This window comes from Bos indicus x Bos taurus, chromosome 9 (assembly GCF_003369695.1).
Source record: "Bos indicus x Bos taurus breed Angus x Brahman F1 hybrid chromosome 9, Bos_hybrid_MaternalHap_v2.0, whole genome shotgun sequence".
Classification (NCBI taxonomy): Eukaryota; Metazoa; Chordata; class Mammalia; order Artiodactyla; family Bovidae; genus Bos; species Bos indicus x Bos taurus.
In genome coordinates, this window is record NC_040084.1 from 7,417,243 (window position 1) to 7,440,721 (window position 23,479).

The 23,479-nt window shown below is 37.2% G+C and overlaps 1 long non-coding RNA gene across 1 annotated transcript; it reads right to left on the reverse strand.

The window, feature by feature from the left end:
* Window positions 1-1,593: 1,593 nt before the first annotated feature.
* Window positions 1,594-22,917, reverse strand: LOC113898052. Its single transcript, XR_003512507.1, has 3 exons — window positions 20,465-22,917; window positions 19,137-19,258; window positions 1,594-1,679 (listed from the first exon to the last, which is right to left on the reverse strand). It is a non-coding gene; the product is annotated as an uncharacterized LOC113898052 (long non-coding RNA).
* Between the last annotated feature and the right edge of the window lie 562 nt (window positions 22,918-23,479).

Here is a 23,479-nt window from a genome sequence, read left to right on the forward strand (position 1 = left end):
TGTACTCTGCATATAAGTTAAATAAGCAAGGTGACAATATAGAGCTTTGACATACTCCTTTCCCAATTTGGAACAAGTCTGTTATTCCGTGTCCAGTTTTAAGTGTTGCTTCTTGACCTACATATAGACTTTTCAGGAGGCAGGGAAGTATCTAGTATTCCCATCTCTTTAAGAATTTCCACAGTTTGTTGTGATTCATACAGCCAAAGGCTTTGGTGCAGTCAATAAGGCAGATGTAGATGTTTTTCTGGAACTCTCTTGCTTTATGATTATCCAACAGATGTTAGCAATTTGATCTCTGGTTCCTTGGCGTTTTCTAAATTCAGCTTGAACATCTGGAAATTCATAGTTCAGATACTGCTGAAGCCTGGCTTGGAGACTTTTGAGCATTACTTTGCTAGCATGTGAGATGAGTGAAATTGTGCAGTAGTTTGAACATTCTTTGGAATTGCCTTTCTTTGGGACTGGAATTAAAACCGACCTTTTCTAGCCCTGTGGCCACTGCTGAGTTTTCCAAATTTGCTGGCATATTGATTGTAGCACTTTCACAGCATCATCTTTTAGGATTTGAAATAGCCCAACTGGAATTCCATCACCTCCACTAGCTTTGTTCGTAGTGATGTTTCCTAAGGCCCACTTGACTTTGCATTTCAGGATGTATGGCTCTAGGTGAATGATAACACCATCGTGGTTATCTTGGTCATGAAGATCTTTTTTTTGTATAATTCTTCTGTGTATTCTAGCCACCTTATCTTAACATCTTCACCTTCTGTTAGGTCCATACCACATCTGTCCTTTATTGTGCCCATCTTTGCAAGAAATATTCCCTTATCTCTAATTTTCTTGAAGAGATCTCTAGTGTTTTCCATTCTTCTGTTTTCCTCTATTTCTTTGCATTAATCACCGAGGAAGGCTTTCTTATCTCTCCTTGCTATTCTTTGGAACTCTGCATTCAAATGGGTATATCCTTCCTTTTCTCCTTTGCCTTTATCTTCTCTTATTTTCTAAGCTATTTGTAAGGCCTCCTCAGACGATCCTTTTGCCTTTTTGCATTTCTTTTCCTTGGGGATTGTCTTGATCCCTGTCTCCTGTACAATGTCATGAACCTGCATCCATAGTTCTTCAGGCACTCTGTCTATCAGATCTAATCCCTTCAATCTATTTGTCACTTCCAGTGTATAATCATAAGGGATTTTATTTAGGTCATGCCTGAATGTTCTAATGGTTTTCCCCTACTTTTTTCAATTTCAGTCAGAATTTTGCAATAAGGAGTTCATGATCTGAGCCACAGTCAGCTCCACGTCTTGTCTTTTTCTGATTGTATAGAGCTTCTCCATCTTTGGCTGCAAAGAGTATAATCAATCTGATTTCAGTATTGACCATCTGGTGATGTCCATGTGTAGAATTTTCTCTTGTGTTGTTGCAAGAGGGTGTTTGGTATGACCAGTGTGTTTTCTTGGCAAAACTCTGCTAGCCTTTGCCCTGCTTCATTTGGTACTCCAAGGCCATATTTGCCTGTTACTCCAGGTATCTCTTGACTTCCTAGTTTTGCTTTCCAGTCCCCTATGATGAAAAGGACATCTTTTTTGGATGTTTGTTCTAGAAGGTCTTGTAGGTCTTCATAGAACCATTGAACTTCAGCTTCTTCAGCATTACTGCTTGGGCAAAATTTAGTGAAACTAATTAAGGGGGAAAAGAGAGAAGAATTAAAATAAAAATGAAGCAGGAGTTACAATAACTGACAATGTATAAATTCCAAGGATTATAAGAGACTACTATGAAAAATTATATGACACAAATTGTATAACCTAGAGAAAAACAGATAAGTTCCTAGGAACATACAACCACAAAGATTGAATCAATAAAAAATTGAGAATATGGACACTCCAATAGGGAGTATGGAAATTAAATCTGTAGTCATAATTCTCCTAACAAAGTAAAAAAGAAAAGCCTAGGACTAGTTGGCTTCACTGGTGAGGTCTACCAAATATTTAAGTAGGAAGTAATATCAATTCTTTTCAAACTGTTCCAAAAAATCTAAAGCAAGGAATATACTGATATTGAAGTCAGCCTAATACACTAAAGAAAAAAAAATTATTAATATCCCTATTTTATATAGATGCAAAAATTGTCAATAAAATACTAAGCAACTGAATTCAACAGAACATTAAAAGGATCATACATCATGATCAAGTGTTATTATCCCTGGACACAAGGATGAATCAATATAATGCAAATCAACAATGTGATCCACCACATTAAGAGAATAAAGGATAGAAATCCTATGATCATCTCAAATAATAAAGAAAAGTATTTCACAAAATTCATCATCTTTGAATGATAAAACCTCTCAATAAATTGATTCAAAAGCAGTGCATCTCAACATAATAAAAGACATATGACAACTCACAGATAACATAACACTCAACTGTGAAAAGCTAAAAGCTTTTCCTCTACATTAGCAATAAGGCAAAGATGCTCATTCTTGCCAATTCTACTGAATACAGTACTCAAACTCCTAGCCAGAGTAATCAGATAAGAAATGTAAATAAAGATATCCAAATTATAAAGGAAGATGTAAAATTACTGGTTTGTAGATATGATCTTATATACAGAAAATCTTAAAAATCCAACAAATGAGTTAGAACAAAAAAATAAATTCAGTAATTTGAATGATTCAAAATAAATGTACAAAACTCTGTTGCATTTTAATGTACAACAATGTGCATCAGAGATTTAAAATAATCCAATTTTTAATAGCATTAAAAGGAATAAATATAACCAGGAAGGTGAAAGATCTGTACATTGAAGATTATAAGATGATGAAAGAAACTGAAGACCTCAATATATTGAAAAATATATCATATTCATGGAAGCATTAATCTTGTTAAGTTTATAATACCCCAAAACATCTGCAGATTCAACATACTCCTTATCAAAATCCCAGACATTTTTCACAGAAGCAGAAAAAAAACCACCCTAAAATTCATATGGAATCAACAGAGACTCTAAAATCCCAAAATGATTTTGAGAAAGAAAGACAAAAATGTAGGCAGCACTCTTTCTGATTTCAAACGTTATTACAAAGCTGTAGTAATCAACACTGTGTGGCAGTGGCATAAAAACAAAACAATAAAAACACAGTCAACCCTGAAACAATGCCGTGACCAGGTGCTTTTTTCTCTCCATGCAACTGAGAATCGAAATATAATTTGTAGTTGGCTCCCAAATATCAGTTCCTCTATCCGCAGTGGACTGCGTAGTACTAAAGAATTTACTATTGGAAAAAACCCACATATAATTGAATTTGCCACAGTTCAAATCTTTGTTTGAAGGCCAACTATAGTCAGATTTAACGTGTCAAATTTTTTCAGTATATCCCACAGGTTATCTTACAAAGAAATAAAACTTAGATACAGTTTTAAATCCCTCTTATCACTATCCTTTACTTTTGGCCTCTTATTCAGAGTTAACCCTTACCTGGAAATTGCTGTTTGTTTTCTGACTGTGCTGTTTACCCTTTACCCTTATTATTCTTTGCTAGGTATTATATGATTTTGAAGTTTTACATAAATTGTTTTATAATGTAATGCTAGTTTCTCCCCTTTATTGCTTTGAAATTCAAAAAGGATATATCTTTACATCACTCACCTTATTAATGTATTTCAAAATATTTTTAAATAAAAATACAAAATATTATACACAGGATGATACAACTGTGTGAAGGTACTTAAATGTACTTACGCATAGGCAACAATGTGAATAATTATAAATACAAATTTTACCATATTTAGTTCTCAATATTTTATTCTTCAAACTGATCATAGTCTTAACAAAAATATGTTTCTTATTAAATGATATATATTATTTGTATACCATATCCATAATATGAACATACAAATTAAGGGACTTATTCATCTGTTAGTATTATGCAAGTGAGAATGGGGTCCAGAACTTTTAGTTTTTGCAAAGGACTTAATTTACAAGCCAAAGTGATTTAAACATATATGAGATCTGTATTGATGTATATTAAATAAAGTGAACTTGGAGCAAAAAATAATAATAATAATAATAATAGAGCATATTAGTCCACTAAAGAGAAAGAAAATATTTGAATAAGTATAACAAAGCAATGGGCTAACACAAAATGTAGCTTATATTTAAGAAAAATGACATTAAAAAATCTGAACTTTATAAATAAGGCAGTAAAATTCTTTAAAATTGTCAAGCCATGCACAGAGATTGGAATAAGAAAGTAAATGTATTTAATTATCATAGTAATTGCTAAAATGATGAAGTGAGTTCTATGACAAAAACTCAGACAGCTATTATTAGCACAGTAAAATCTATCACAATAACCAGAGGAGAGCCTCCAAGTGCTCAAAGAGTTTAAAAAGCAGCTGTTTGACCAGATGGCATCGCAGTGCCCTGGAATCCAGAATATTTCTATTTGTTTGTTTGAAACTTCAGTGTTGGTCTTCAGAGTTCCCTCTGACTCCATCTTCCATCAATAGCCTTCTGTTTGAGTACCTCGTTCCTAAGTTTGGGCTATGTTTCCCTACGGCAAACATATAACCTCGTACTGCCAGCTCCTGGGCACTGATACACGGGTTATGGAGTATGATTCCTGTTGTCTCGGTTTTCCCCCTCACATCATTTCTCCTCCTTGTAGAGTTCAGATATTTAAGTAATTATACACTGAAATAGCATCTATGTAATCACACCAAATAAAAATATAACTTAAGGCTTTTCACTGTTGAGACAGGTGTTTTAGACTAATAGTCACATGATGTTAAGGAGAAAATAAACCAGGATTTGGATTCAAAGAGTTGGATTTAGATTTGAGTGATTGCACATTTGTTTTCAATTAGATATATAAATTTGTATCATTAGTCAAACTTTGCATTTCAGTTTAGTCATTTATAATAGGTTGGACAAATTTTTTCTGTAAAGGATCAGAAAGTAAATATTTTAGGTTTTGTGGGCTATTCTCTGTCATGACTATTTAACTCAGTCTTTGTAGCTCCAAAGCAGCCGTTAAAATATGTAAATGATTGGACATGGCTGTTATCCAATTAAATTTTATTTACACAAACAAGTGGCTGGCCATATTTAGCCCACAGCCTGCAGTATGCCAACTCGTGACATATGAAATGAGAATAAAAATACCAGTCTTTCACAGGGTTGACATAAATGATTTAATACATGGGAATGTATTCTAACATAGATGTAAATGTCTATACCTTTGCATGATGTTACTATCAATGATTTCACAACCTTAGAATTCATTCTATGAGATACTTGTATAATATGCTGAAACACCATAATATGACACCTAAGAATCCTCTGTCCATGGGGATTCTCCAGGCAAGAATACCACAGTGGGTGGCCACGAAGATCCTCCTCCAGGGGATCTTCCTAACCCAGGGATCAAACCCAGATCTTCCGCAGTAGAGACAGATTCTTTACCTTCTGAGCCACCAGGGAAGCCCCTTCAATCTGTAGCAAATAACTTTACACACTTCCATGAACAACTTGATTCTAAAATCTGTGCTACCGTCAGTTCAGTCACTCGGTCGTGTCTGACTCTGCAAGCCCCTGGGCTGCAGCACGCCAGGCCTCCCTGTCCATCACTAACTCCCAGAGTTTACTCAGATTCATGTCCATTGATTCAATGATGCCATCCAATCATCTCATCCTCTGTCATCCCCTTCTCCTCCTGCTTTCAATCTTCCCAGAATCAGGGTTTTTCAAATGAGTCAGTTCTTCACATCAGGTGGTCAAAGAATTGGTGTTTCAGCTTCAGCCTCAGTCCTTCCAATGAACATATAGGACTGATTTCCTTTAGGATGGACTGGTTTGATCTCCTTGCTGTCCAAGGGGCTCTAAGAGTGTTCTCCAACACTGCAGTTCAAAAGCATCAATTCTTTGGCACTCAGCTTTCTTTATAGTCCAATGCTCACATCCATACATGACTATGCAAAAACCATAGCTTTGACTAGATGGACCTTTGTTGGCAAAGTAATGTCTCTGCTTTTTAATATGCTGTCTAGGTTGGTCATAACTTTTCTTCGAAGGAGCAACTGTGTTTTAATTTCATGGCTGCAGTCACCATCTGCTGTGATTTTTGAGCCCGCCCCAAATAAAATTTGTCATTGTTTCCATTGTTTCCCCATCTATTCGCCATGAAGTGATGAGCCAGATGCCATGAACTTAGTTTTCTGAATGTTGAGCTTTAAGCCAACTTTTTCACTCTCCTCTTTCACTTTCATCAGGAGGCTCTTTATTTCTTCTTCACTTTCTGCCATAAGTGTGGTGTCATCTGCATATCTGAGGTTATTGATATTTCTCCTGGTAATCTTGATTCCAGCTTGTGCTTCATCCAGTCCAGCATTTCTGATGATGTAGTCTGCATACAAGTTAAATAAGCATGGTGACAATATACAGCCTTGATGTACTCAAATACTGAAATAAAAATCCTAAATTTAAAAATATTATCTTATATGTAAATTTTTGATGTTTTATCTTTGCAGAGTATATGTCTTAAACATTTGACTGTATTTTATTCAGCTGATGAATGAAAATGGAGGATTATAAAGGAGAGTAAGATTGACGGCATAAAATTAAGGATATATAATATAACCTACTTTATCCTGAATTACCTTAAAGAGATAGAACATTCTGAAATGGATTTCCATTGGGGTAGTAAGAGAGGATGCTATCCATTTAAATGAATTTTAATTCATTCTAAATTATAATTGAAACACAAAGCCCATGAGGTGACCGCATTAAAGAGTCGTTGTTGAGCAAGATAGAGCTTGATGGCAATTTTGCTGTCTGCTTGGGAATGCTGAACAGAGATAATGGGGCTTCTGCTAAAAAATCTGGGAAAGCACATTTTATGGACATCTCTAAGGAGCAGTTACACTAACTGAATTCAATTAAAAATTGGCTTGAAACCAGGCGGATATGAACTTAGCTAAGAGAATAAAGCTATGAGTTAAAAAAAAAATTTTTTTTTTAATCCAAGGCTTGGAGGCAACAGGGAGAGCATTGCACTTATTCATGTGGATGTTATCTAGAATGAGACTGTGTTGTTGGTATAATAGCAAATCTTTTTAATAAGCAAAGACCTTTATGAATTATTTCCAGGTTACTACTTCAAAAGCTAAACTAAGCAACTGACTATGAACCTAGCCAAAGGATTTAGTCAGAATATCACTAAAGTTATTTTCCTTTCTGATGACTATTTGACAGATGCTAGACTTGCCTGAATCTTCTTCCATGATACCTTTAAAACCACCACTACTTTCTTAAGTTAACCATTTTGATATAATTTATTATCATGATTGATATATTTTTTCTATTTTATTGCTCCCTCTGTTAGCCTTGATAAACACACATACATACATATGCATAAGAAACAGTAATTCATGAAGACTATATCAAGAATATTATAATTCTATAATAAATATTTGAATAGATAATAAGAATCACAGATTATCTTTTTTTCTTAACATGAAACTTACTGCTAAATAATGCTTTGGACATTAAGAACTATGAAATGGAGACTCTGTGAGTGAGTTAGCGAGTGAAAGTCACTCAGTCGTGTCTGACTCTTTGCGACCCCATGGACTTAGTCCATGGACTTCTCCAGGCCTGAATACTGGAGAAGGGTAGCCTTTCCCTTCTCCAGGGGATCTTCCCAACGCAGGGATCAAACCCAGGTTTCCCACATTGCAGGCAGATTCTTTACCAGCTCTCCAGCTCCACAGTTCAAAAGCGTCAATTCTTTGGTGCTCAGCTTTCTTCACAGTCCAACTCTCACATCCATACATGACCACCAGAAAAACCATAGCCTTGACTAGACAGACCTTTGTTGGCAAAGTAATATCTCTGCTTTTCAACATATTATCTAGGTTGGTCATAACTTTCCTTCCAAGGAGTAAGTGTCTTTTAATTTCATGGCTGCAATCACCATCTGCAGTGATTTTGGAGCCCCAGAAAATAAAGTCTGACACTATTTCCACTGTTTCCCTATCTATTTCCCATGAAGTGAAGGGACCAGATGCCATGATCTTAGTTTTCTGAATGTTGAGCTTTAAGCCAACTTTTACACTCTCCTCTTTCACTTTCAACAAGAGGCTTTTTAGTTCCTCTTCACTTTCTGCCATAAGGGTGGTGTCATCTGCATATCTGAGGTTATTGATATTTCTCCCGGCAATCTTGATTCCAGCTTCTGTTTCTTCCAGTCCAGCATTTCTCATGATGTACTCTGCATATAAGTTAAACAAACAGGGTGACAATATACAGCCTTGACGAACTCCTTTTCCTATTTGGAACCAGTCTGTTGTTGCATGTCCAGTTCTAACTGTTGCTTCTTGACCTGCATACAGATTTTTCAAGAGGCAGATCAGGTGGTCTGGTATTCGCATCTCTTTCTGAATTGTCCACAGTGTATTGAGATCCACACAGTCAAAGGCTTTGGCATAGTCAATAAAGCAGAAATAGATGTTTTCTGGAACTCTCTTGCTTCTTCCATGATCCAGCGGATGTTGGCAATTTGATCTCTGGTTCCTCTGCCTTTTCTAAAACCAGCTTGAACATCTGGAAGTTCACAGCTCACATACTGCTAAAGCCTGTCTTGGAGAATTTTGAGCATTACTTTACTAGCGTGTAAGATGAGTGCAATTGTGCAGTAGTTTGAGTATTCTTTGGCATTGCCTTTCTTTGGGATTGGAATGAAAAGTGACCTTTTCCAGTCCTGTGGCCACTGCTGAGTTTTGCAAATTTGCTGGCATATTGAGTGCAGCACTTTCACAGCAGCATCTTTCAGGATTTAAAATAGCTCAGATGGAATGCCATCACCTCCACTAGCTTTGTTCATAGTGATGCTTTCTAAGGCCCACTTGACTTCACATTCCAGGATGTCTGGCTCTAGGTGAATGATCACACCACCGTGATTATCTAGGTCATGAAGCTCTTTTTTGTACAGTTCTTCTATGTATTCTTGCCACCTCTTCTTAATATCTTCTGCTTCTGTTAGGTCCATACCATTTCTGTCCTTTATCGAGCCTATCTTTGCATGAAGTGTTCCCTTGGTATCTCTAATTTTCTTGAAGAGATCTCTAGTCTTTCCCATTCTGTTGTTTTCCTCTATTTCTTTGCACTGATCACTGAGGAAGACTTTTGTATCTCTCCTTGCTGTTCTTTGGAACTCTGTATTGAGATGCTTATATCTTTCCTTTTCTGCTTCCCTTTTCATTTCTCTTCTTTTCATAGCTATTTGTAAGCCCTCCTCAGACAGCCATTTTGCTTTTTTGCATTTCTTCTCCATGGGGATGGTCTTGATCCCTGTTTCCTGTACAATGTCACGAACCTCCGTCCATAGTTCATCAGGCACTCTGTCTATCAGATCTAGGCCCTTAAATCTATTTCTCACTTCCACTGTATAATCATAAGGGATTTGATTTAGGTCATACCTGAATGGTCTAGTGATTTTCCCCACTTTCTTCAATTTAAGTCTGAATTTGGCAATAAGGACTTCATGATCTGAGCCACAGTCAGCTCCCAATCTTGTTTTTGTTGACTATATAGAGCTTTTCCATCTTTGGCTACAAAAAATATAATCAATCTGATTTTGGTGTTGACCATCTGGTGATGTCCACGTGTAGAGTCTTCTCTTGTGTTGTTGGAAGAGAATGTTTGCTATTACCAGTGCGTTCTCTTGGCAAAACTCTATTAGCCTTTGCCTGTTTCATTCCATACTCCAAGGCTCTGTCATGTCCAGCTCTTTGCAACCCCATAGACTGTAGCTGGCCAGGCTCCTCTGTCCATGGGGATTCTCCAGGCAAGATACTGGAGTGGGTTTCCATGCCCTCATGAATGTGTAATGTCAAATTGTTTGTTGGGTGGTTTGCAATATATAAACACTTCACAGATGTGATATTGGGTTTTTGAAGTATTCTTTTAAGATATGAGGAGCCATAGAAGACTCCTAATGACATCTGCTCTGGCTCTCTGTCTATCATCTGCTTATCATCCATCTGTCTGCATGTATATATATACATATCTATCTACCTGCCACCCATCTCTCATCTCTCTATCCATCACCTGTCTCTCACCTATCACTTTCTCTAGCCATTGTCATAGCAGAGCCTATGGTAACAAAGCTCAAGCTACCTTATTCACCAGATTACTTAAGCCAACTGGCTCTTTCTCGTTTCTAGCAGTTTATTCAAATATTCCCTTCTCATACATAGGTTTCAAGTGTTCTTTTATCTGATAACTATATCTCTTAGATAAATTTATAGCTAAACAAGCTGAGAAAAAGTGGAAATAAAATATCTGTGTTAAAAAGAAAGCATAAATTAAAATACTGAAAATAACAAACAGATGTTTTAGGAATTTAATAAAAAATGAGGTCTGTTAAACCTAAAATCTGTCTCCAGTCCATATTCCAACAGACATGAAACTACAAAGAAGAACAAAAGTCTTCTGCTGCAGTATATTAGATCTGATATGCTATTCAGATCTCAATGTTAATTTTCTTTAGGTAACAAGGGAGACAACCTGATTCTAAAATTCATATTGCATTTCAGTGAAGCTCTGAAATCTTATGAACTCCACAATCAATGAGATAAGAATTTAATGTCATGGTTACATGGTGATTATTTATGGAGAACCCACTCCAGTGTTCTTGCCTAGAGAATCCCAGGGACGGGGGAGCCTGGTGGGCTGCCATCTGTGGGGTCGCACAGAGTCGGACACGACTGAAGCGACTTAGCAGCAACAGCAGTAGCAGCAGCAGAAGGGTAAGAAGTATTTGCCTCACAATTTCTAAAACATTCTTTTCAAAAGTGCCCATGAGTATTTTTTTTATTTTCACATTAAAATAATTGATACATTTAACAATTTTTATAAAAACAAAATATTGGTGGTTATATCAATTAACACTTATACCCAGTAACTGCTTGAAAAGCATCACTATTTAGCAGTACGTAACAGTGGGCACTTAACACCATCTAACATCTTCTAAAAGTCATACCTAAAAACAGCTAGAGTTTAATATTAAACTTTAATTCATATAAACTAAGTTTTAAATGATTATTAGAATGTACTTTTTACTGTAAGAACACTATGGAAATTTAATTTTCCAACCACTTGGGTTTTATTATGGAAGCACTCAATTATACTACCAAAGTCACATTCTCTGAAAGTTTTTCATGAGGTTATGAATAGCTTGATATTAGCTGGAAATGCTCATCTCAGACCAGAACTTTACTTTCATACCCGCTTTCAGCAAACTTTTTAATCACATAGATTGAAAAATATAAAAATTTAAAAATATGTCTTGAATCCATTCTTCTGCCACCTTGAAAATTAAGGTTTTATTAAATAATTAAATAATCAGAAATGAAAAGTAGGTTAAGAGTCCAGTATCATTTTCTTACCTGTAGAAGAATTTTAATAGATTTCTTGATATTTTATTTCTCTTATTTTCACAGATATAAAACTAAATTTAAGTTTAAAATGATAACATTGTTCCTGAATTATTATTCATTAGCCAAATCTGATTATATAAAAATATTCAACATAAATAGGATATATCTGAATGCTGGTTTTATATGTCACTAATAATTAAATGGGCTTCCCAGGTGACTCAGTGGTAAAGAATCCAGCTGCCAATTCATGAGACCCAAGAGATGCAGGTTCCATCCCTGGGTTAGGAAGATCCCCAGAGGTGGAAATGGCAACCCACTCCAGTATTTCTGCCTGGAGAATTCCATGGACAGAAGAGCCTGGCAGGCTACAGTTTATGGGGTCACAAAGAGTCAGATATGACTGAGTGACTGAGCAAGCACACAATAACTGAATACTATATCCATGTATGAAGACAGATTTATGTTTAGATATTTAGATCTATGAAACCTAATTTATATCCTATCATACAAGTAATATTTTTGAAAAGAATTTAAATATGTTTAGGATTTATTGATAATAATTCAGATGGCAAAGTTTATTACCTGAATGTTACCATCTCTAGAAAAATAATTCAAATATTTTTCTATATATGGATTTTATTTTGTTTTTCAAGGAAAAATATATATAGCCAAATAATCTTAAATAATTATATTTTAACAGTGTGATGTTAGCTCAGTTTAACTTTTCTCTGTCAAGTGCTTGGAATATTTGACACAACAAGCCTAGCTTATTGTCTAAAAAAAATATAACTGAGGACTCATACAATATTCCAATGGGCCCCTCTTCCTGCCTAGTTGGTTTCAGCTCTGGTGTTCTGAGTCTAACCTCTCCTTGGCCCTGAGAACATGAAACTCTTGTTCTCAGACTTATATCACCACTGCTTGACTCAGCATGAGTGCATCAATATAGATGACTCAGAGTTATACAATGTGCTTGGAAATAGTGCTAATCATTACCATTTATTACAATAAGTTAAGTTAGTTAAGTTGCTCAGTCGTGTCGGACTCTTTACGATCCCATGGGCTGTAGCAGGCCTGGCTACTCAGTCCATGGAATTTTTCAGGCAAGGATAATGGAGTGGCTTGCCATTTCTTTCTCCAATTTATTATAATAGTAATTTATTACAATTATATAAGCCATAATTATAATAATTATGTATTCTTATAAATGAAGCCCTTCTCCTTTCCTCCACCATATTTAGCACTTCCCACGTCATCACTAATCTACAAGACAATGATGTGAAATAAGTGGTATTGTTTTAATAACTGATTTTTGAAAATACTAAGATTCAGATGTGCAGTGACTTGCCTGTGCCTAAACAGTCACTAGAAAGCCAAGTCAGAATTCAAACACTGGTCTGTCTCAAAACCCATACTATAGCACTAATGCATTTGGTTATCTTTGCCTTGTAGGTTATAATGATCTTTTTGATAATTTCAAATACAGCAAGTATATTTCAGGAACAAAGACATAATAAATATTCTTCTTAAATGGAAGCATTAAAAATTTATTAGTTTTAAGAATAGCCTTCTTCTACTTCCATGAATTCCATCAACAATTTTAATTAATTTCAAAGTGCACCATCAAAGCTCTCAGAGGTTACAAGATATTTATGCAACTCTCTGTCCAGGCTCAGTTAAAAGGGGTCACCAGATGGCTTCCTGCCATGTGAAGGTTGTCCACTATCCGGAGCTATAATGCAGGTTCCAGTGCAACAAGATAAGCAGTGCCTATATCCTAGCATCAAGTAAGAGAAAATAATATGGTATATTTTTTGTTCAAATAATCTTATATAATGAAAAAAAAATCTACTTAGCAGAACTGGATGAATAATCATGTTTCACGAATTGAGATATAAATGTCAAAACAGAAATGATTTTGGAAATGGGAAGGAGTAAGAGGCCATGAATAACCATCTTCCCAACTCAACTCGGTTTTCGCCCAGCTGGGTAACGTTGGGCAGTTCACTGTTCAAACCTGTGTCTGTTTCCTCATCTGTAAAGTGAGGACCTTGAGCTATGCTGTTATTTCCCAAATTTGTCTGATCAAGTCAACAGTGGCCACAGGACTGAAAAGGTCAGTCTTCATTCCAATCCCAAAGAAAGGCAATGCCAAGGAAAGTTAAAACCACCACACAATTACACTCTTCACACGCGCTAGCAAAGTAATGCTCAAAATTCTAAGCTAGGCTTCAACAATATGTGATCCAAGAACTTCCAGATGTTCAAGCTGGATTCAGAAAAGGCAGAGGAACCAGAGATCAAATTGCCAACATCCACTGGATCATCAAAAAAGCAAGAGAATTCCAGAAAAACATCTACTTCTGCTTTATTGACTATGTCAAAGCCTTTGATCACAACAAACTGTGGAAAATTCTGAAAGAGATGGGAATACCAGACCACCTGACCTGTCTCCTGAGAAATCTGTATGCAGATCAATAAGCAACAGTTAGAACTGGACATGGAACAACGGACTGGTTCCAAATTGGGAAAGGAGTATGTCAAGGCTGTATACTGTCACTGTGCTTTTTTTAACTTCTATGTAGAGTACGTCATGTGGAATGCTGGGTTGGATGAAGCTCAAGCTTGAATCAAGATTGTGGGAGAAATATCAATAACCTCAGATATGCAGATAACACCACCCTTATGGCAGAAAGTGAAGAGGAACTCAAAAGCCTCTTGATGAAAGTGAAAGAGGAGAGTGAAAAGGTGGGCTTAAAATTCAACATTGAAAAAAAAAAAAATATCATGGCATCTTGTCCCATTGCTTCATGGCAAATAGATGGGGAAACAATGGAAACAGTGACAGACTTTATTTTCTTGGGCTTTGAAATCACTGTGGACGGTGACTGCAGCCATGAAATTAAAAGACACTTGCTCCTTGGAAGAAAAGCTATGACCAATTTAGACAGCATATTAAAAAGCAGAGACATTACTTTGCCAACAAAAGTCTGTCTAGTCAAAACTATGGTTTTTCCAGTAGTCATGTATGGATGTGAGAGTTGGACTATAAAGAAAACAGTTGTGTTAGAGAAGACTCTTGAGTGTCCCTTGAACTGCAAGGAGATCCAACCAGTCCACCCTAAAGGAAATCAATCCTGAATAGTCATTGGAAGGACTGATGCTGAAGCTGAAGCTCCATTACATTGGCCACCTGATGAGAAGAACTGACTCACTGCAAAAGATCCTGATGGTGGGAATGATCGAAGACAGGAGAAGGGGATGACAGAGGATGAGACTGTTGGATGGCATTATACTGACTCAATGGACATGAGTTTGAGCAAGCTCCTGGAGTTGGTGATGGACAGGGAGGCCTGGCGTGCTGCAATCCATGGGGTCACAGAAAGTAGAATATGACTGAGTGACTGAGCTGAACTGAACTATCTGATCATAAGAATCACTTGAGTTTGAGGTCAAAAATTTAACTCTGTATAATCTAGAGAATCAGAATCCTTGAGGAAGGGTCTTAGGAATGTACATTTTAATGAAAACCCTCCTTGACATTGATGATGGGGCAAGTTTCAGAAATACAGGAGTAAATTGTTTCTGGTGTTGCTTATACTTATGAAAATCCATAATCTATCTTATAATTCCATAGAGTTTTCTGTAGAAAAATGGAGAGTGGATAAACTGAAGGATTTACCGCTGCTAATACTTGTGCTTAATCTAGATTCTCTTTATATTTTATAAATTAATTTCTTGAAGAAAACAAAATTGAGACTCAGTATATATTCTGTTGTTACTGGAGTTTCTGACATATGGACAGCATGAAATTTTGAGTAAAATAAAACAGAGTTGAATGTGTGAAGCATCAAATTCTTCCTATGTTTGACATGTTCAATAATTCAGAGGGTAATATACTCAATGAGGATACTGCATTTTTAGCCTATTAGAAAACTTAATATATTGGTAGGAATCTGCATTTTTATATCCTTTTGGAAGATTAAGTTGAGTTTTACTAGTTCTAATTCAGTGTGATTCAAGAAAGGCACAGAGAAAAAAGATTAATAAAATCCATGGTGTGTCTTATTCCCTTTCCTAAAAAGAAAATATGAAGATGCATTTAGATAGCTGATATCATATTCGTATTTTGTTTGTCTTTTTAAGTTGCTGAATAATTCCTTTATAGTTAGTGTTCTAAGGATTAACATGTCACCTGGGTGCCCTGCCTGCAATCTGGAAATTAAACTGCTGAGCAGACTCTGGGATGTAAAGAAATTCTTCCAGATGTTGACACTGAAAGCATCAATTAAGAAGGTTAGGTAGGTTTTGAAAAGAGAATTTTGGAAGGAGTTGTTTACCAATTTTTACCTTAGTAGAGCAACTAAGATCATAGAGAGACAGTGTTGATATGGAAATGGAAGATTTGCCTGAGACTTAAATTCCAAAAGCAAAATCAAAGAACAGCCTAGGTGAGGAAATGCGTTCTCTGTAAGTTGGAACTGTCAAATGCTATACAGTATTAAAATGCAGGTAATGCACAAGAGGTTTCAGTAAACAAATCTCGCTCCAAAAGACACTGAAATTTTTAATAGATCATTTTATCTTCCAGGAAAAATGTTTTTAAAGTATTAAGAAAATTCCAAAAAAGACTTAATGTACAGCACAGGAAACGATACTCAATATTTTGTAATAACCTATAAAGGAAAAGAATCTAAAAGGAATATCTAGATATTACACATATATGTATATGCACAAATGAATCATTACTCTGTACACCTGAAACTAACACAATATTGTAAATCAACAATACTTCAAGAGAAAAGGAAAAATGTATTAAGAAAGTAAATTGGCCCCAGTGGGTAATCTATGTAACTCTGGTTCAGTAAGGCCAAAATTAAATGAGACAGTCCGTTGCATCACTAGGACAAAATAAAATAAAATTTTCTAAGGATGAGAAAAAGATGACCACATAAAGAAAGATAAAAGAAACAAAATGTTCAAATGTGTAATAATAAAAAGTCTGAAGAAGATACTGCCTTCACAGCCCAGAATGCTTAATGATAATAGAGATAGAAGAAAAGCAGCATTATTAAATCTCTTCCTTGATTTTTATCTCCTACTAAAAAGAAAATAATCTTTCACCCTGAAAGTATGGTATGACAATATTTGAGTGAAATGATACTCAAGCAATCAAGAAAATATTCAAAGGACCCTTAAATCCTTTATATTGACTCAAATGTCCTAGTCTAGAAAAATTGCATCACAGTATAAAGAAGGAATAAGTGTTCAAATGAAAGCATTTTCAGTGATTTTTGAAGAATCCTGGAAAGTATTCCTCAGTGATCAATGCAAAGAAATAGAGGAAAATAATAGAATGGGGAAGACTGGAGATCTCTTCAAGAAAATTAGAGATACCAAGGGAACATTTCATGCAAAGATGGGCACAATAAAGGACAGAAATGGTATGGACCTAACAGAAGCAGAAAATATTAAGAAGAGGTGGCAAGAATACACAGAACTGTACAAAAAAGATCTTCATGGCAAATAGATGGGGAAACAATGGAAACAGTGAGAGACTATTTTCTTGAGCTCCAAAATCACTGCAGATGGTGACCACAGCCATGAAATTAAAAGACACTTGCTTCGTCAAAGAAAAGCTATTACCAACCTAGACAGCATATTAAAAAGCAGAGACATTACTTTGCCAACAAAGGTCTGTCTAGCCAAAGCTATGGTTTTCCCAGTAGTCATGTATGGATGTGAGAGTTGGCCTATAAGGAAAGCTGAGATGCTTTTGAACTGTGGTGTTGGAAAAGACTCACGAGAGTCCCTTGGACTGCAAAGAGATCCAACCAGTCCATCCTAAAGGAGATCAGTCTTGGGTGTTCATTGAAAGGACTGATGTTGAAGCTGAAACTCCAATATTTTGGCCACCTGATGAGAAGAGCTGACTCATTGGAAAAGACCCTGATGTTGGGAAAGATTGAAGGCGAGAAGAGAAGGGGACGACAGAGGATGAGATGGTTGGATGGCATCATCGACTGAATAGACATGAGTTTGAATGAGTTCCAGGAGTTGGTGATGGACAGGGAAGCCTGGCTTGCTGCAGTCCACAGGGTCGCAAAGAGTTGGACATGACTGAGAGACTGAACTTTACTGAACAGGAAAGTAAAAATAGGCACAGGAAGAATACATCTTTAAATGGTACATATTGACTCTTAAAAGGGAAAAAGAACTAATTCCTAGGAATCATAGTTTAACAAACTCAGAATTGATCCCTGGGAAAATTATAGAGTAAATTATTGAATAGGTGATTTGTATAGAAAATAAAATGATGACAAATAGAAACCAACCTAGATATACTAAGAAACAATATTGTTAATCTAAAGGTTACTTCTTAGGATGTTGCAGGAGAGGAATGTCATTAGAATAATGCCTATGCTTGTGACTACAAGATTTTTGGCATAATCTGGCATATTCTTGGAGGAAGGAAAGATAAGCGTTGGTCGTTTGGTTAAAAAGCATTCCATAACAACTAAAAGAATGTCAGTTAGTTGGGTGGTGGTGGTATTTGGTCACTAAGCTGTGTCTGACTCTTTTACAATCCCATGGACTGTAGCCCACCAGTCTCCTCTGTCCATGGAACTTCCCAGGCAATATTTCTGGAATGGGTTGCCATTTTCTTCTCCAGGGGATCTTCCCCATCCAGGGATCAGACCCTAGTCTCCTGTGTAGACAGGCGAATTCTTTACCACTGAGTCATCAGGGAAACCCTAGTTAGTGGACTAGCCAACAAACAATCATCAGGTGATCCTCATCAAAGCATAAGACAATATCCCTTCTTTCCAGAAATTTACATTCTAAAGGGGAGAAGCTTCTAGTGGTATCTTATTGGACACTCTATTTGAACTTGATCAATTTAACACAGTCCACTGACTTGATAAGCACATCAGATGTACAGATGTCATTGAGTGTGGAACGGTGTTGAATGATATTATCCACCCACAAGATGTCAATAAAGAGAGTGGGCACCACGTATCACATATTCTTTAACACTCCTTCCACTAAGAGGTGATTAAGCCAAGACATTCCTCTTATCCATCCCCCACACCAGTTCCACAGGCACCTTGAATCCGGGCAGGCTTAGTGACTGTTTTGACTAGTAGAATTACTTTGGATGTAATGTTTTCAGATATAGGCCTTGAGATCCTGGCAGTTTTCTTTTCCTGTCTCAGGTAAGACCCCTGCAATGCTGCCTGGAAGACCGAGCAGCCTTGAGGGGGCCAATGCGAAGAGGCACTGACACCTTCTACCAAGGGCTCCTGCTGAGCCCTGATCTCCAGCCAACACTGAACGCCAGTTACTGAGCGCGCCATCGTGGAAGCAGCGTCTCTCGATACCGGCCAACAGTCCATCCCAGTGGGCACTGCAGGGCCCAGAGGAAAGACTTCCCGCCAGCCAAGCCCTCCTCAGACTGTCTTTATGAGGAAAAGAAGTGACTGTTATTAAGCCACATGTGGGCCCCCCTGCCTTCTCTCTCATAGAAACGCGCACACACATTTTATAAATACTCAATTGTATAAATAAAAACAAACACAAATGCATTGATCAAACTGTCACTTGAATATGAACCAGCAGTATGCAAATTTGCCCTTATCTAAATCATCATTCTTGCTACATATAATCATTGACAAATTTTATTGATTTTACCTCCAAATGTCTCTTCTCTCCATCTTCACTCAACCCACCATTGTCACGAAGTAGCCTCCTAAGTTGATTCCTCATGTCCATTCTTACCCTCCTCAAACTGCTCAAGTTGAGGTGAGAATGAGCTATTAAAAATGTAAACATGAATGACTTACTTCTCTGTTTACAATTCTTCAATCAATATTGCCATCGGATAAACACCTACTGATTTTTACCCTCATGTATATCAACAGCATCAACTGCCATGACCCTTTTCTTTGTTTGTTGTTTGTTTTTCACTCTCCACACTTTTATTTTCTTTTTCTGAACCTGTTCTGCTCCCACCCACCTCAGTGTATTTCCACCGCCTGTTCCCCTTGGCGAAGATGACTAGTCACCTCTCACTGTCCTTCAGCTCTCTGATTAAATGCCACTTCCTCAGAAAACTGTTCTCTGCCCACCAATACCTGATCGTATGCCCCCCTCCCCCACCACACGTGCTTCTCACTTTTCAGAATGTGCTTTCTTTGTCCTCTGAGACATTCGATACATTTTCAACATATAATTAAGTGTGGCTAGTTATTCACTGGTTACCTCTACCAACAGAGACTATCATAGCAATGGCGGGACTCTTACCACCTCTGACTCCCAAACATGTTACAACATGCCTTAAGGGGAGTACCTGCTTAGTGATTATGTGTAAAATAGACCAATGATTGACTTGTTTCAGGATCTTTAAAGCCTTCTTCTCTGAAAATGGTAGAACATGAAATATTATTCATCCTGCAACTACAGAGGTTGGTTAAGTAGGTGCTCAGCAAATATTTATTCAATCAAACTGAATAAACAGCCTTATTATACATGGGAAAGTTAAAGTATGGAGCAATTTTTAAAATTAGGGCATCCAAGAAATGTGGCAAACTGAAATAAAGTCAACTGAAAGCAGCCATATAGATGGAGACAAGGCACATGAGAAGTGACTGCAAGAAATAAAGTCCAGGGAAGAAAGAACTCTAGCTGAGCTGTGACACATATATATGTTACACAGCTGTTAAAACAGAAAATACTCCAGTGGGCACAGCTAATATCAACCTATGGGGTTTATCATGTTGCAAATTCCAACCAACTCATTCACTTAATAAAGTAAGCCCCTACATATGAACAATTTTCATTCTAGGAGCATGTTTGTAAGTCTAATCTATTTTTAAGTCCAACAAAGTTAGCCTAGGTACCCAACTAACACAATTGGCTATATAGCACTGTACTGTAGTAGGTTTACAATACTTTTCCCACAAATAACACATAAAAGCAAGTACAAAAAATAAAACATTTTTAATTTGACAGTACAGTACCTTGAAAAGTACAGTAGTACAGTACAACAGCTGTCATACAGGGACTGGCACCCAGTGAACAGGCAAGAAGAGATACCGACTAGAGGAGGGAGAGAAGGAAGGTATTGGAGCTGAAATATCCTCAGCATCAGAAGACGGAGAGCAAACTGCAAATTCACTCACGCCTGAGGTTGATGCACCGGTTCTGGTTCCTTGCTGGATTCAATTCTATCGACTCTCTTGGAAAAAAAAAAAAAAAGAGAGAGAGAGAGAGAGAGAGAATGATCCAGTAATGCCTGGGTTGTAGCTCCTTTTTTCTTATCATAGGTAACACGGTAGGCCTGGATTGCATTCTGAATGGCTGCTGCAACCTTTCTGTATTATTCTGTGTTCTGACCCTGTGCCTCAAAAACTAACAATACCCCATCAAATAAAGAAAACTATCTTGCCATTTCCTGCATCCTGAATCTCTTCAGTCACCTCTTCTTCCTCCTGTCCCTCTTTATCCTTTCTCTGGGCCTCCAATTTCATGGGGTCTTCATCAGTAAGCTCCTTGTGTGTACAGCAAGGAGTTCAATGAAGTTGTCCTCTTGCAGCTCTCACTGAGGCTGACTCTAACTTCTCGCTGAGGCTCACTGAGTTGCTGAAGACCTCTTTGGACTCCTCACCCACTTTCTCAAATCCATGAAAATCATGAATAACCTGTGGGCAAAGTTTCTTCCAAACCCCATTCACGGTGATGGCCATATCCTCACACCAAGCAATTTTTTTATGACCTTGATAGTTTTTCCAAAATTATCACAATGCTGTTCTTGATTTGTCGCTCACCTTTACTGCCTGACATAGAGTGTGATGTGAATAGTATTTCTTGAAAGTTGCTGTAACTCCCTGGTCCATAGGTGGGATGAGTAACATAGTATTCGGTGGCAAATATACTACTTTGATACTGGGATGAATATTGTCCATGAATGGAGAGTGGCCTGCAGCATTGTTAGGCAACAAAAGAATATTGAATGGGATGTCATTCTTCAAGAAATATTTCTCTACCTCCAGGATAAAGTGCTGGAAAAACAAGTCCTGGAAAATGGCCTGTGTAAACCTGACTTTGGGGTTACTCTTACACACAACAGGAAGAGAGCCCTTGGCTATGTTTTAAGGGCTCTTGGGTTCTCTGAATGATAAACTAAGAGAGGCTTTGGCTTCATATCACGGAAGCATTGCCACCAAGTGACAGAGTTAGCTTATCCTTTGCTGCTTCTAGCCTGGCATCAATGTTTCTTCCTTCTTGATGTAACTTTGGTCTGGCATTCTCTTTCAGTATAGTCCTGCCTCATCCACATTAAATGCTTGCTCATGTAAATATGTGCCTTCATTAATAATTTCAGGAAGCATTTCAGGAAATTCCTCTGCAGCTCCCGAATCTGCATTTACCACCTTGCCACTCATTAAACTAAGTGAGATTTCAGCTTCATATCACTGTAAGCATCGCCACCAAACAACAGATTTAGCCTACTCTTTGCTGCTTTATAGCCTGGCATTAACCTCTCCTCTTCCCATTTGGTCGTATCTCATCTATACTAAAAACCTGCTCAGGTAAATATCCACTTTCATCAATAATTTCTTGACGCAGTTCAGGAAATTCTCAGGCAGCTGCCAAATCCGCACTTGATTCCTCACCCCTGACTTTTACATTGTGAAGGTTGGCTCTATGCTTGAACAGATGAAACCAGCCACAGCTGGCATTAAAAGATGAGCCCTCTGATTCTTTGCTGTGTTTCTTCTTCATGTCTTTGTAAAGTTTTCCGGCTTTCTCTTGAATTGTCATTCAGCTATGTGAGACTCAGTGCTGACGCTGATCCTGCACCTATACACAGAGAAACTTCTCCATCGCCTCCATCACTTTTCCACACTTTTTCAATATTATTGCTGACATCATCAGCACAATAGGCTTCATATGTTCCATAATCTTGTCCTTGTTTTTTAGAATCACTAAACAATTCATGTTATAAGGAGTGACAGCTACCATCTTCTTTGCCTCACCCCACTCTATTATTTTCATTTTTTTTCCATTGTTATCATTTGGCAGTTCTTAACAGTACCAAGTACATACCATTGCTTTTACGCCTGCTTCCAGACATCCTGGGCATGAATTAAAGATGCTATACTACTGTACTTTATGTAGTACTATACAGTAAAATACACAAAATCACATGTGTATTGTCAATACATGACAATATACACCAGCCATTTGGATTCACTTATGTGATCTGACATGAGAAGGCATGCTCTTATCTTTGAAAGTTCGAAGTATCATATAGGGAATTCACTGTATCTAGCAATCACTTACTATGTGCCTTGTGCTGTGTTAGGGAAGAGTATACAATCATGGAGTTTGTAGGCTACTAAAAAATCAAAGAACAATTAAATAATTAAGAATTGCTGTTGTTGTTATTCAGTCACCCAGTGGTGTCTGACTCTTTGTGACCCCATGGACTGTAGCACACCAGGCCTCCCTGTCCCTCACCATCTCCCAGAGTTTGCCCAAGTTCATGTTCATTGCATTGGTGATACCATCCAGGCATCTCATCCTCTGACACCCTCTTCTCCTTCCCCTCAATCTTTCCCAGCATCAGGAACTTTTCCAATGAGTCATCTGTTCGCATCAGATGACAAAAATACTGAAGCTTCAGCTTCAACATCAGTCCTTCCAGTGAATATTCAGGGTTGATCTCCCTTAAGATTGACTGTTTTGATCTCCTTGATGCCCAAAGGACTTTCAGGAGTCTTCTCCAGCACCACAGTTCGAAGGCATCAATTCTTTGGCATTCTGCCTAAATTAGGAAATACTAAGAAACAGACAAATAAGTATCTTGGAAAGAATATAAAGTAAGAACCCATTGATTGGGTGGTTAAAAAAAAAAAAAAAAGCTTCTCTAAAGAGATGATTTTCAGATGAAACCTGAAGGATGAGAATAGGACAGGCTAATAAAATTTTGCCATACATCAAGGGATGGGAAGTCCATTCCTTATGCAGGG